This window comes from Microcaecilia unicolor, chromosome 5 (genome assembly GCF_901765095.1).
Source record: "Microcaecilia unicolor chromosome 5, aMicUni1.1, whole genome shotgun sequence".
Lineage (NCBI taxonomy): Eukaryota > Metazoa > Chordata > Amphibia > Gymnophiona > Siphonopidae > Microcaecilia > Microcaecilia unicolor.
In genome coordinates this window covers 210,095,908-210,111,719 of record NC_044035.1, presented here as the reverse complement: position 1 = coordinate 210,111,719, position 15,812 = coordinate 210,095,908, and the positions used below count along the sequence as shown (strand labels likewise).

At 51.3% G+C, this 15,812-nt stretch overlaps 1 long non-coding RNA gene across 1 annotated transcript in view; it reads left to right on the top strand.

The window, feature by feature from the left end:
• Window positions 1–15,812, top strand: part of LOC115470511 — an 84,289-nt gene that overhangs the window by 41,575 nt on the left and 26,902 nt on the right. Inside the window, exon 2 of the long non-coding RNA XR_003942210.1 lies at window positions 7,705–7,791. This is a non-coding gene — a long non-coding RNA (uncharacterized LOC115470511). The remainder of the gene's footprint in view (window positions 1–7,704; window positions 7,792–15,812) is intronic.

Here is a 15,812-nt window from a genome sequence, read left to right as displayed (position 1 = left end):
GGTCAGGTGACGGTAGGAACCAATCGTGATCTTGTCCAGTTCAGTACATGGCAAGAAGAGTTCTTTGTTTTGTGACCTTGGAGAATGGTAACTTCTGGAGCCATGTCTGCCTCCCTACTTCGTTCTCAGGGTGATAGAAGGGGGTGTTTAGAACACAGACTGTCCTTGGCTTTAGCAAGCCTGTCAGTGATTTTCCACAAGCTGAAGCTGGATCTTGCTGACACAGAGATGTTGCAGCAGCCATCTTATTATACCAAGATGTCATAGGTTTCTATAGGCCAAGACCAGCTTAGGCTAGATCACAGGGAAATACTCCTACAGCTGGATCAGGCGGGCTGGAGCAATCTGGATTAGCAATCTGGAACAGATGGAGAAGCTGGAACGAGCAGGGAGAAGCTGGATCAGGCGGACAACAGCTGGAGCAGGTGGCTGGAACAAGCAGGAAGAAGCTGGATCCGACGGACTGGAACAGGGTGCAGATGGACTGGAACGAGCAGGGAGAAGCTGGATCAGATGGAGTGGAACAAGCTGGATGAGCTGGATCAGGCGGGCTGGACCAAGCTGGAGCAAGCAGGAAGAAACTGGATCCGACGGACTGGAACAGGGTGGTGGAGATGGACTGGAACGAGCAGGGAGAAGCTGGATCAGATGGAGTGGAACAAGCTGGATGAGCTGGGTCAGGCGGGCTGGACCAAGCTGGAGCAGATGGCTGTAGTAAGCAGGGAGGCTGGAAAAGCTGGGTCAGCAAAGTGGAGCGAGCTGGAGCAGGCAGGCAGATGGAGCAGATGAGGCAGGCGGATAGGTCAGAGCAGGCAGGAGGGAAGAGCTAGGCCTACAGACTGGGATAAGGTGGGGCCGATGGACTGTCTCCCATGGTCTCTACCCCTGCCCCGGTCGGCCCGACGCACAGGACGCTGGATCGCCCAAAGCCACTGCAGACGCTGGATCGGCGGGCTGGAACGGGCCGGGGCTGGTGGACTCTCCTGTCGGCTCTGCGAAGCCCCAGGCGTCTCAGTCCAGTGGTCCGCACTAAAATATGCGCCCAGGCCGTTCCAGCCGGGGAGTGCAGCGGCAGTGCACAGGACCACGGTCGACCAGTGCGGCAGACTACTACCAGCCACGTACGTGGGGGGATTTAGTTGATTGGAGTAGACTGGTGTGACAGTTAGCCAAACCAGACCATTATATGCAAGGGAGCCGTGCTGATTAATCTCTGTTTCCCAGTTCTGCGCTGCAATCATCCAGTACACTCAATACAGTGCATGCAAGTCTTTAAGCAGCTGCACTGAGGTTTGATTGATTGAGTGTTTCCTTTATTCTGCACTGCCGTCCTCCGGTTTACTCAAACAGCTTGCAAGTTCAGAACTGTTGCAGGGAGGTTTGATAGGCTAGGAGTGGAAGTGAGCCTATCTAGTCCTTTGTAAGCAGTGAAGCCTCACTGCAGCGTGATCGTGACCAACCTGGCCTCAGCTGTTTCGGTGGGTCTCCGGTCCAGGGATGCTCGGGTGGGTATCCAGTCGCTCCCGATCCGTCCAGGGATCTGTGGCTTGGTTTCCACTCACCAGGCAACTTCCACTGTTTTTCTCTGACCTGCCCGCTGTCTCGGCGTCGGCATCTCTCCACTCTGGCGTCCCAAGGCCCCGATCGGTCCGAGGAAGCATCAGCCACCACAGCGGCTTCTCGTGAAGGCCATCGGTCAGCGAGGCAGGTCGATCTCGGCCAAGCTTGACCAGTTCGGTCTGGGACGCTGCAGGTCGACAGCACCGGCAGTTAGTCAACTCCGTTCGGCCTCAGGAGCTCTCGCTCCGGCTTCAGCTTTGCTCGGGTGGTTAGACTGACCTGGGTAGTTCAGCTAGGCCCAGGCGGACTTGTCCGGTCGGGGGTGCGTCGCGGCCTCGTGGTGTACAGTAAACAGGTCACCTCGGCCGGTCTCGGGCTCAGGGAGGTTGCTCGGCTGTTCCCAATTGGCTCTGGATCAGCCCCGGTCTAATTCGGTCCGGTTGTTGTGGACGGCGTTGGATGGTCCAGGTAGGTCTCTTTCTTTGGACCTGAGGAGCTCCTTGCCTGAGCTCCTTACCTGTCGGCCATCTTGCCAGTTTTAGGAGAACGCGACCAGTGTCGCCCAGCGTTGAAAAGATGTAAACCCCACCCCCGGCTCAAATAATGGATTATCTCCAATGGGCGCATGCCAAGACAAAAAAGGTTGCCGAGCCAGAAACAAAAGATCCTGACCCCTATACTTAACAGGTAGCCACAGTAAATGCCCCAACCGGCGAGTGCCTATCAAAGCTTGTTCAATGTGCACCCACAATTTATAGTCCTCCCGCCGAAACCATTCTATGGCTGATCTAGACTGCGCCGCACAATAATACCAAAAAAGATTAGGCACCCCCAACCCACCATCCCGTTTGCACTTGTACACAAAAGCTTGTGGCAAACGCGGACGCCTCTGATTCCAAATAAAACAAATCAAACTGTCTTGCAAGCGAGGTAGAAACGCCCTCGACAGATGCAAAGGGAGCACCTGGAACAGATACAACAAGCGGAGGAGAACATTCATTTTAAGTGCAGCAATCCACCCAAACCAAGAAAGACCAGCCGAATGCCATCAGTCCAAATCCCTCTGAATAACCTTCTGAAGAGCCGGGTAGTTAACAGCGAATAACTCTGACACATTCCAAGGGATCTGAACCCCTAGATAGTGTATGTCCTTAGTAGACCGCTTAAATGTGAAAGAGTTCTATAACGTCTCCCTCAACCCAGGTGACACCCGAACCGCCATCCCTACGGACTTACTTGCATTCAACTTGTAGCCAGACACTTGCGAATAATCCGCAATCTCCTTCATTAAGTTAGGAAGAGAAACCAGAGGCCGGGTCAAGGACAGGAGGACATCGTCTGCAAATAGTGCTATCTTAAATTCCTTACCACCCACCTGTAGGTAGTCATAAATAACTCTTATAGCCAAACAATTCCTAACAGCAGATAGCAGGTGTCAGTCACTCCGTGCCGTATTTCAGAGCTGGTACAGCTGAACCCAAAGGTATTCTCGCCAGATATGCGGTTCACAGGCGTTTTAGGTCTTCTTCCTTTTCTTGCCAGTCCAAACTCTCCGATGGTACCAGACCAACTCTGACTAACTGTCTTTCTTCTGTTCCCGCTTTCTTAGTACACCCTGGTCAGGTGACAGCAGAGACCAATCATGATCTTTTCCAGCTCACTACATGGGCAAGAAGAGTCCTTTGTTTCATGACCTTGAAAATGATAACTTTCTGGTCTGCATCTCTGGTTCTAACCAGGATTTCTGGAGCCATAGGTCTCACTCCCTTCTCAGCTTCTCAGGGTGATAACAGGGTGGTTGTAACACAGAATGTCCTTGGCTATGGTCGGCCTGCTAGTAATTTTCCACAAGCTGAAAAGCTGGATCTTGCTGACACAGAAAGGTTCAGGTCAGAGGTTGTAGCAGCCATCTTGTTTGTAACCGGCTGCATTAGGCTTGTATGAACCAAGACCAGCTCAGGTGAGATCACAGGGAAATACCCCTACACACCAACACACCCAAAATATCCACATTAGCTCGAATAGCTGCTGCCAAGGGTTCCATTGCCAAGGCAAAAAGAAGAGGAGACAGTGGACATCCCTGTCTAGTACCATGCTCCAAATTAAAGGCCCTCAAGTAACCCCCATTGATTCACACACTAGCCGTATGAGAATGATAAAACGCCTGAATCCAAGACCTATAAAACGGACCCACCCCAAATTTATTCAAAACCCTATCAAGATACCACCAATGGACCCTGTCAAAGGCCTTTTCCGCATCCAGACCAAAAGAAAATATCAGCACATCCTTCACTTGAGATACATGAAGTAAATCCAAAGTTCTTCTAATGTTGTCCATAGCCTGCCTCCCTGACACAAACCCAACCTGGTCCAGATGGATCAAACTAGGGAGCACTTTGGCCAGGCGATTAGCGAGCACCTTCGCCAATATTTTAACATCCGTATTCAATATAGAAATGGGACAATATGATGCACATTCAGTCTTATCTTTCCCCGGCTTCGGTATAACAGCCAACCACGCCTCACTCATAGACGGAGGCAAAGGTGCCCCGTCGCTCACTGAATTAATTACCAACACCAAGTATGGTGCCAACTCCCTCACAAAAGTCTTTAAAAATTCATTCGTAAATCCATCCAAACCCGGTACCTTACCTGTCAGCAAGTTCTTGATATCCCACAGCATTTCCCCCACTATTATCGAAGCTTCCAACTCCTCTCTCTGGTGATCAGAAAGCACCGGCAAACCACGAGCAGCCAAGTAAGAATCAATATCCCGATCTCGTACAGTGGCATCCCCCTTATACAAATTCTTGTAAAACTGGGCAAAACGCAACCGGATTTGAGTGGAACTCTGCAACTGGGCCCCCCCAGCATCTCGCACTCGCAAGATGTGCCTGTCAGCTCTCAATTGTCTCGGTGGCCAATAAACGACCAGGTTTATTAATACACTCGTAGTGAACTTGCTTCAAACGGGCATGCACAAACATCAAACTCTCATCATGTAGCGCAGCCAATTCCAACCTCACAGCCTGAAGCTTCCAAAAGTCAGACACAGAGCCAAACGCCCTATATCTGTCCTCCAGAACACACCCAACCTCTCCATACAATTAGCCAAATGCCCCTTTTGTATCCGAGAGCGCTGACTTGCTCACTTAATAAAGTAGCCCCTAGAAACTGCCTTAAAAGCATCCCACACGATACCCAAAGGGGGACCCAACTCCAAATTGAAGTCAAAATACTCTTTTAAGATAGGAACAAAATTCTTGACAATGTCTGGGTCTTGCAGCAGACAGTTATTAAACGTCCATCTCTGGTCCCTAACCTCCTCCCGTAGAGATGGAATAGTAGCCCAGACCGGGGCATGATTGGATATAGTAGTATGCCCTATAAAAGACTCATCTCCCCCATCCGACAAGGTTTTATCAAAAAAGACATAATCCAAGCGTAAAAGAGAGAGGTGGACATGAGAATAAAAAGTATAGTCTTTAACCCTCGGATGCCCAATTCTCCACATGTCATAGAGCCCCATAGACTCCACAAAGCTCCCCAAAGCTTTAGAAATTCTATAATCAGGAGGAGCAGAGCGATCCAATCTAGGCTGCATAGTAGCATTGAAATCTCCTGCCACCAGCAATTTACCCTGAGCAAAAATCTGGAACGCTCGTTGAAGACGTACAAAAAATTGCTCCAGATGCTCATTTGGAGCATAAACACAAGCCAAAGTGTACTCCTCCTGCTCCAACCTGACATGCAAGAAGAGATAATGACCCTCAGGATCTTTCTTTAAATGCAAAAGCTGCACCTGCACATCCTTGTGAAACATAATGGCCACCCCCCTCTTCTTAGCTCCCTGTGCATCGGAAGCAAAATACACACACGGGTATTGTGAAGAAGATAATAAACTCTCATGCTTTCTTAAAAAATGGGTCTCCTACAAAAAAAACACAAGGACGTACCAAACGCAGTTCAGCAAACAAAGAATGCCTTTTTCAGGGAGTATTCAAACCTTTAACATTGTAAGTTAGGATCTTAAAATCAACCCCCACTGCCCCACTTGGCTCAGCACAACAGCAGAGTTACACACCATCTCCAAGTTGGGCTGTTCTGGCAAAGAAAACAGCCAACACTGTTGCGCCTGAAATAGCATTTTTGTGGATGCACAATGATGACGTCATGTAGGTCTCCACATCTCATATGTGCGTCATCCACTGGTGCATGCCCGATGTCAGGTGTATTTTACATGTATTTTTCATGGCATAGAGGCATATATTCAAAGCACAGACAGCTAATATACCCTATATGGTACCTGTGGCGGAGCGAGCGTGCACCCCCCCCCCCCCCCCCCCCGGCCAGCACACCCCCCAGCCAGTGCACACACTCCTGGCTAGTGCATAACCCCCCCCCCCCCCCCCCGGTAGAGCACACACCCCTCCTACAAGCAAGAGTGTGCGTAAAGCAGATGCATGCAGCTGTTGGTTCTGCTGGACCCCTGCCCCCTATTCCAGGACAGGGGACCAGCAGAGCTAACAGCTGCGCACTAGCTCTGTGCATCCCCTTGCTGGCACCCGAGGGCATATGCCCCCACCATCCTGCCCTAGTAGGCTAGGTGTGTGTATGTGTGCGCATCTTATTGGTAACAGTGTGCGTGTACATGTTTGTGTTTATACTTATGGATGAGCATGGGCACTGTGCCGGCAACATCATGAAGTAACTTTTTAGTTTTTGCACCAGTAGCGTGTCAACATGCCTCCAAAGAGCAGGAAGCCATGCTTCACAAAAGCTGAACTGTCTCGGCTGGCCAGGCTCACCTGCCACCACCAGGCTTGTCCTTTCCCCAGATCCTCCACCACCTTTGGTCTGCTGAGGTACCGCCGCAGGTGGAATTGGATCCTGCGGCGGTACAATGATGAGGCTTACCATCAATGTGAGGTAGGTTGACACCTACAGATGCCACTGGGGTGTTGTCTGTTGACTGTATGAAGCATCTTGGGGGTTAAGGGTAATCTGTGATGTCTAAGTATTACCATCTGGGAGCATGAAGCGTTGTGTACAACTCTGATGACTGGTCCTCTGAGGAAAACCATTTAAAAGCAATGTGTCTTATAATAAGGTGCACTGCAAAGTGACTGGGCCTCTGATCAGTTTGTGGGTTTGCCTAGAGATCGTGCTACTATGTTGCATGTAGCACAAATGCCTGTGTTTCGGTTATCTGTCTAGCATATGTCCATATTAGTGCATGCCCATTACTGGCCGAAGGCCTTATTACCCCATAAGCAGGAGCTGATAAGGACTCCCAGGCCACTACAGGGTTGTGCTCATTATGTTTTCTGTGACATTATAGAGGTGCTAACCTATCAGTGCTAGCATGCTTACTGGTGCCCTCCAGCCAACCCTTGTGTCATTCCAAAACTTGGGAGTGGCCTGTGCTGCTGGCCAAACTACCATGGGATATCTTAGTGCATCATGCCTGTTTACCACACTGTTGGCTCATGATCAGCCTAATTGATCTTAGTAAAAAGGAACCCTGAGTATCAAATACTGGGTAGGATCTGTAGGTTCAGGTGGGCCGTTTCTCACCTGTGGTAAACACTAGATAATGAGTCACATTATCAAAATTTCATGAACAGTGTTTGGATATGATTTGATGTCCCATCTCAGACATCCATATGTCTGATCTGTCATGACATGTTGGGACCATATACATGTACCCATTTGTGTTCATGTGGCTTGGTATATTGTCACATTCTCAGGGTTAATATGGTATGGGCCAAGCCATTCCCAGCATTGCCACTCATTGCTCATCACATTGCTGCTGTGGCTGCCACCTGGGGATCACAGATATACAGAGGCACCTACTTCTTTTGCAGGAACCAATGTCCATTGATCACAAAATGCTATCTAGGTTGCAGCTTGGAGTAATCAAGATATGCAGACAGCTGTCTGTATACACCTTACACAACACTGCTACATTCAAGGCTGCAGGTGGCTGTTGCCCATGGAGGTCAATGTTCAGACTCTGCAGAGCAATGACAAATGGGGAGGATCAACAGAGGAACCTGTCATGAGTGGGATTTTCATGTAATGTTCACGTTACACATGTTTGAGGGATGAGGAGTAATACAGTGTGTGCTTTTCCTATGGTAGCTGGAAGACCTGAAGAAGGACAGGAGATGTGGCAGGAGCAACCTGAGCTGCTGCGGGCTGTACTGCAAGAACTCCATGCCCTGGAAGGTAAGGCTACGGATGCTCTCACATGTTGCATGTATTTACACATAAAACCAGTATACCTGTCTGCCACCCAACCCCATCCAACCCCCCCTTCCTTGCTATCATAATGGCATTAATGGCAAATCAGCAACAGGCGTTGTACAGCGCTACGTATGCCTTGTAGCGCTATAGAAGTGATAAGTAGTAGTAGTAGTACAAGGGAGGGAAATTACATGCCTGGGCCCAAGTCACCAATTAAAGATCAAATGTAATAAGAGTGACCTGGAAGGTAGGACGAGCTGAGCCAGTACCAGAATGGTATGAAGGAATGTGGGTATGAGAGATGTCGATTATCCAGCTCCTGTGGTGCCATCCTACAAGGGTGTGTAACAGTCCTGCTCACAGATCCCCCTTGTGTTACACAGTTGGAGTGTGATTATATGTTGATCATGCTGCAGACTGACTATGTACAGGAGATATGTATTCCATACCTGTCAGTGACATCATCAATGAATGCAGCTAGGTTTGTAACAACTGTGCAACCAGGTGACACAGGGTTGCCTGCCCATCACTACCTGTGGACAGGTATCAGCCATTTTGGCATAACCATGGGTGCACTTGGGTAGGCCTATGCCCACCCAGTAACAGCACACCTCTGATGTGTATAGCAAGGTGTGACTGATACACACGGCTTGCCCCAGCTCCACAGCCTTCTTTCTGATCTTCTCCGCCTATGTGGAAACATGAAGTCAAGCCTGAAGAAGGGCTATGGGGCCAGTGCCAGCAGTGTGTATCAGCCATGCTGTTTGCTGCTGTCAGACATCTACTGTTTAAGAGTTACCTGGGGGAGGGGGAGACCATGAGATGAGATCTCTGTTTTGGGGGGGGGGGGGGATTGAGAGACGGGATAGGCTGCAGGTGGGTTGGAGAGAGATAGACTGGATCATCTGTGGGGTGAGGTCATTCTGGCCACTCAACTTGGTCCCAGTTGCACCCAAAATTGGGTGTCTGGCTACACAGATGAAGCAATCACAACAAGGGTGACAAAGAAAAGGGCAGCAGATGATGTCCAAACTAACACCTTTATTATAACCATCCAGAACTCGACATGAGTCGTGTATCAGCCCACAAGGGCCTTCTTCAGGAGTCTTAATTTGGATGTATGTTGATGTTGAACTAAGCTCAATGTGATACAGGTGGTGTTCAATATCTTGCTGCTTTACTTCCAAAACTTTCTAGAGTGCTTGAACTCCCAAATTAAGACTCCTGAAGAAGGCCCTTGCGGGCCAAAACACGACTCGTGTTGAGTCCTGGATGGTTATAATAAAGATGTTAGTTTGGACATCGTCTGCTGCCCTTTTCTTTGTCATCCTTGTTGTGATTGTTTCGTCTGTGTGCATGGGCGTAGTTTGATAGTTTCGTTTGGGGGGGGGGGGGGGGCATGTCTCTTCTCCACTTTTCTTGCATCGACCTCTTGATAGGGGCCCATCTCCTATCTCTTTATATATGGGTATCATTCCAACCCCATAGGAGTGTGTTGGTGGTGTCATCAACTTACAACAGTCTTGGCATTATAACACTGTACCACAGTCTGCAGGATTGGAAGGAATGTAAATGGCAATGCAGTGGATCACAGCGCAAACCTTCCCCCCTTTGTCATCAGATTAGGCAACCTCCCTGAGATGTATCACAGCCAGAGGGGGCCTAAACATAAGTGCAACTACAGACAACCACTTGGGGGGGGGGGGGTATAGTACCTCCTGGCCACACACATGGTGTCTCTTACCACTCTTTCCCTCAAGCTGCCACTCCCCCTCACCCAGCCCCTTCCTTGCCTGATCATCCTCCTGTCTAGGCCCCACCTCTATTTTGGGCTCCTTATAAGGATCTGGCCCCTAGGCCTTCTGCTGCTGCCTGTAAATTGATGTCTGCTGCACTGCCCTCCTTTCTGCCATGACTCCTTGTCTCCTCAAAGGCAGAACTCAGCAGGTAGGAGCCTCTGGGCAGCCACCACCACCACCTCACTGTATCTGCTGCCCCACAGCGAGGCCTCCCTTCCTCAGTGAAGGAACCACTGTACACCAAAATGAATGCACGATGCTGGAGGTGTACTTGAAACAGTAGTCTGTCTATCTCCCAGCTCTGCAGGCTTTAATAAACATGCTCTGGCTTCTCCTGTCCCAATCGGCCCCCTCAAAGTGGGCATTAAGGGGGCCTCCAGGCAGCAGGAAAGAGTAGGGCTTTCGTGGTAGAAACTATCTCATGGGGCGCCCGTTGGAGCGTCAGGGAATGCATAACATACAGACAAGTTTTAAAAAATAATAGAAATACAAAATATATATATATATATATAATAAATTAAATTAATATGTACAATAGATAAAAAGGGGTGCCCCTTGTCGGGTATACCTTTTAGGATTTACTGCACAGTTGCCAGCATGTATTAGAATCTCCCCCCCCCCCCCCTCCCTCTTTTCCATGTATGGTACTGGCCATATAGGGAAAGGAAGCACATGTGGTAATTTGGCGGCCATATGTAGAAGGTCACATTGTGTGAGATAGTGGCAACCATCTTGAGGAGGTATAGGGCCATGGATTCATGGGTGGGCTTCCTGTGCAGCCATCTTGGGGAGGTCAATCAGCAGGGCAATGGGGGCGAGATACCCAGTGGTCATTTTGCGGCAGTGGCGGCCATGTTGGAGAGGTAAAAAAAATTGAAATTAAATTTTAAAAAAATTTATTCACAGATATTATTCACTGTCAGCATAAATAACAGGCAAATTTTTTAAAAATTTGTATTATTGTATGGTTCACATATTCTGAAGTATCCATAAGGAGGTGAATAATTAATATTTGTTTCCATTTCATCATGCTGATCAATCCATAGACTGGTGGGTTGTGTCCATCTACCAGCAGGTGGAGATAGAGAGCAAACTTTTGCCTCCCTATATGTGGTCATGTGCTGCCGGAAACTCCCCAGTATGTTCTCTATCTCAGCAGGTGGTGGTCACACACAGCAGCAGCTCTGGCTAGGCCTCCAAGCCTAATTTTTAGGTTTTGTTGAGTGCCTGGGGTTGAGGGCTCTTTTGAGCAAGTGCAAACCTGGTGGTGCCAGGTCCCTCCTTTTCTCCCCCCTCCCGCTGGCTCCGTTAAAAAAAAAAAAAAAAAAATTTTGAACGTCCTTAAAGGTGTTTATTTCGACGTTTATTTAAACGTTCATTGCAGCTACTCACTGGGACACCAGGTCGTTACAGCTCGGAGCGGAAAGCAGGTAATTTTTTACCTTTTGTATAGCGGGCAGGGGATCCCCGATTTATCTCCACGTGGCATATGGCGTCGGAGGGCGAGGGCGTAAAGAGTCGCTCCCCGGATCGCTTGAGCGCTTCTAGAGGGGATGCGGGGGTCTTAAAGCCTGATTCGCCCTTGTTGGGTGACAGTTTCATGACCGAAGAATGTCCCGGTCCTTCGTGTGGCGTGGCGGTTTTTCCCGCCATAGACGCCCATCCCCCGCTCCTCGCCTCCGCCATCTTGGCCGGCCACGCGGCTCGGACGGCTTCTTCTTGGGCCGCCCTTGAGGTTGGAGACATTAATGCCATGAACGCCCTTAATTTGGGCGACGGCACCAAAGCGGCTAAAGTTAAGCGCCGCTCTTCCCGCGCGGCTCCTTCGCGGAGTGTCGCGCCGGACGCCATTTTGGATGCGCAGCATGTCTCTCCCCCGCTCTTGCGAGCGCCGGTTGAGGGTGCGTCTAGGGCTTTTGCCCAGGCTGCGGAAGTGCACAGTCTGGGGGGTTTCTCCCCCGAGTTTGTTTTGCTGCTGCATCAGGCCTTCCTTATGCAAAACGCTGCCCCTGCTCCCTCGTCTGGTAAAGAGGTTGAGGTTCCCAGAGGTAAACGCCCTCGGGTTGATTCCCAGGCCTTGGAGGACTTTGTCTCCTCCGATGTAGATGAGGGCAGCGTATCTGAGTTCTCCCAACGGTCCTTTGCGGATTCCTTGGAGGAGACGGATCCCCGCTCGGATGGAGCAGATGACCCCTCTGCAGCGCGGCTCTTTAGCTCAGAGGATTTGCCCAACCTGTTAGTGCAGGCCATGGGCATTTTGAAGATTTCCTCTCCGAAGGACGTCTTTCCCTCAGCCCCTGTTGGCTCTGCCATTATGCTGGGGACGAAACGCCCGCCTAGAACCTTCCACGTGCATGATGCCATGCACACCTTAATTTCGGCTCAATGGGATGTCCCGGAAGCGAGCCTTAAAGTGGCTAGGGCTATGTCCCGCCTCTATCCTTTGCCTGAAAGTGAACGTGAGGCCTTTCTGTGGCCTACCGTGGATTCTTTAATCACTGCGGTGACTAAGAAAACGGCGTGACCAGTGGAAGGTGGCACGGCCCTAGAGGACGCCCAAGACAGAAGATTGGAGGCGGCCTTAAGGTCGTCCTTTGAGGCGGCTGCTTTAAGTTTGCAGGCCTCAGTTTGCGGCTCCTATGTGGCCAGGGCGTGCCTGACTATGGTGCAGCGGGCTTCCCCCTCGGATCTTTCCTTGAGGGCTGATTGGCCGGCCCTGGAATCGGGCTTGGCCTATTTGGCAGACTTGCTGTATGATGTCTTGAGAGCCTCAGCTAATGGCATGGCTCAGACAATCTCTGCGCGGCGGTGGCTTTGGCTGAAGCATTGGTCTGCTGACCACGCCTCTAAATCCCGCCTGGCTAGATTGCCTTTTAAAGGCAAGCTGCTCTTTGGGGTCGAGCTGGACAAGATCGTGACCGATCTCAGCACGTCTAAGGGCAAGAAGTTACCAGAGGTCAGGGCTCGGGCTAGTACTCGCCCTGGTACCTCCAGAGGACGGTTGCAGGAAGCCCGTCGGTACCGCCCGGGCAGGTCGGGCTCCTCTGCCCCCTCTTCCTTCAAGAGGAACTTCTCCCCCAAGCAGCATTCCTTTCGCAGAGACCGCCGTCCCGGAGGTGCTCCCTCCGGTCCTCCCCCAGGGTCTCGTACCCAATGACGGGGCCTTGGTCCACGCCCCGGTGCAGATTGGAGGACAGCTGTCCTCGTTTATGGGCGAGTGGACCACAATAACTTCAGACGCTTGGGTGCTGGAAGTCATCAGAGACGGCTACAAGCTAGAGTTCTGCCGACCCTTAAAAGACGGGTTTGCACTCTCTCCCTGCAAGTCTCCGGTCAAAGCTGTGGCAGTGCAGCAGACCTTGGACAATCTGATCCGCCTGGGGGCGGTCGTTCCGGTGCCAGAAAATCAGCTTGGCAAGGGACGTTACTCCATTTTCTTTGTGATTCCAAAGAAAGGAGGTTCTGTACGGCCTATCCTCGACCTCAAGGGGTCCATTGAGCCTTGAAAGTTCGGCACTTTCGCATGGAGACCCTCCGCTCTGTTATAGCGGCAGTGAAGGCAGGAGAGTTCCTGGCATCCTTGGACAGCAAGGACGCGTACTTGCATATTCCCATCTGGCCTCCTCATCAACGCTTTCTGCGTTTTGCAGTACTGGGCCGACACTTCCAGTTCAGAGCCCTCCCGTTCGGGTTGGCTACTGCTCCGCGGACCTTCTCCAAAGTAATGGTGGTCATCGCGGCCTTCCTGAGGAAGGAAGGAGTTCAAGTCCATCCTTATCTGGACGACTGGTTGATCCAAGCCCCCTCTTATGCAGAGTGCGGCAAAGCTGTGAACCGGGTGGTTGCTCTTTTGAGCTCCCTGAGGTGGATCATCAACTGGGAGAAAAGCCAGCTGCGCCCAACTCAGTCCCTGGAGTATCTGGGAGTTCGATTCGACACCCAAGTGGGCAGAGTGTTCCTGCCAGACAATCGGATTGTCAAGTTTCAGGCTCAGGTGGACTAGTTCCTAGTAGCCTCTCCTATTCGGGCTTGGCACTATGTGCAGCTGTTGGGCTCTATGACGGCCACGATGGATGTAGTGCCCTGGGCCAGGGCTCATATGAGACCACTACAACAATCTCTGCTGCTGCGCTGGACTCCGATGTCGGAGGATTATGCTGTGCGCCTTCCCTTGGACCCAGCAGTGCGCAAGGCGCTGAGCTGGTTGACGCAGACAGACAAGTTGTCTGCAGGAATGCCTCTGGTGACCCCGGAGTGGATTGTCGTCACGACGGACGCCTCTTTGTCGGGCTGGGGAGCCCACTGCTTGGGAAGGACAGCGCAGGGGCTCTGGTCTCCTGCAGAGGCAAAGTGGTCTATCAACCTCCTGGAACTCAGAGCCATTCGGTTGGCGCTTTTGGAGTTCATCCCGGTACTGGCGTTGAAGCCAGTACGGGTCCTGTTGGACAATGCCACGGCTGTGGTCTATGTCAACCGCCAGGGAGGTACCAAGAGCGCCCCTCTAGCCAAGGAAGCCATGAATCTATGCCAGTGGGCGGTAGCGAGCCTGGAGCAGCTGTCAGCAGCCCACATTGCCGGAGTCATGAATGTCAAGGCGGACTTTCTCAGTCGCCATACCTTGGATCCCGGAGAGTGGCAGTTATCGGCTTAGGCGTTCTTGGATATCACGAAGCGCTGGGGCCAGCCGAGCCTAGATCTGATGGCGTCATCGGCCAATTGCCAAGTGCCGCGCTTTTGCAGCAGAGGACGGGACCCTCGATCTCTGGGAGTAGATGCTCTCCTCTAACAGTGGCCAACACAAGAGCTTCTCTATGTGTTCCTGCCCTGGCCCATGTTGGGCAGGGTGCTAGACCGATTGGCAAAGCATCCGGGCCGGATAATCCTGGTGGGGCTGCCAGTGGAGCAGGGTCTGTTACATCAGGGTCCCGTGGTGATGGAGGATCCCTCCCCCTTTGGTCTTACGGCCTGGCTATTGAGCGGCAGCGTCTGAGGAAGAAGGAATTCTCAGACAAGGTCATCGCCACTATGCTGAGAGCGAGGAAGCGCTCTACTTTTACTGCTTACGCCAGGGTTTGGCGTACCTTTGCAGCGTGGTGAAGCAGGCTCATTTTCTCCATTCACTGCTCCAATTTCTTCAGTGTTGGCATTCCTGCAAGAAGGTCTGGAGAAAGGCCTGTCGCTCAGTTCCCTTAAAGTCCAGGTAGCGGCCCTGGCTTGCTTCAGGGGCCGCCTGAAGGATGCTTCCCTGGCTTCGCAGCCAGATGTGGTGCGTTTTCTCAAGGGAGTTAAGCACCTGCGCCCTCCTCTGCACTCAGTGGTGCCTGCGTGGAATTTCAACCTGGTGCTAAGAGCATTACAGAAGCCGCCTTTTGAACCCTTGTTGAGGGCATCTCTGAAAGACCTGACGTTGAAATGGGGGCTATCACTTCAGCCAGAAGAGTTTCCGAGCTCCAGGCACTCTCATGTCGAGAGCCCTTTCTGCAGTTCACTGAGGCAGGAGTGTCTATTCGCACAGTGCCTTCCTTCCTGCCCAAGATTGTTTCTCGCTTCCATGTGAATCAGCAGCTCTGTCTCCCTTCCTTTCGTAGGGAGGACTACCCAGAGGAGTACTCTGCTCTTAAATATCTGGATGTGAGACGAGTCATCATCAGATACTTGGAAGTGACCAATGATTTCCGGAAATCGGATCATCTGTTTGTCCTGGTTGCAGGTCCTCGTAAGGGTCTGCAGGCTGCTAAGCCTACAGTGGCAAGATGGGTCAAGGAAGCCATTGCAGCGGCTTTTGGGGCCGCGGGGAAGGTGCCGCCTATACAGCTGAAGGCTCACTCCTCTAGAGCTCAGGCGGCCTCGATGGCAGAGGCCGGGTCCGTCTCCTTGGAAGACATATGCAAGGCGGCAACTTGGGCATCAGCCCATACATTCTCCAAGCATTACCGCTTGACTGTGGCTGCTCGGGCGGAGGCCCAGTTTGGAGCTTCAGTGTTGCGATCAGGGATTGCTATGTCCCGCCCTGGGTGAGTACTGCTTCGGTACATCCCACCAGTCTATGGATTGATCAGCATGATGAAATGGAAGGTAAAATTAGGTTTCATACCTGATAATTTTCTTTCCATTAATCATAGCTGATCAATCCATAGCCCCTCCCAGATATCTGTACTGTTTTTATTCTGGTTGCATTTCAGGTTCAAGTTTAGTCTTCAGTTA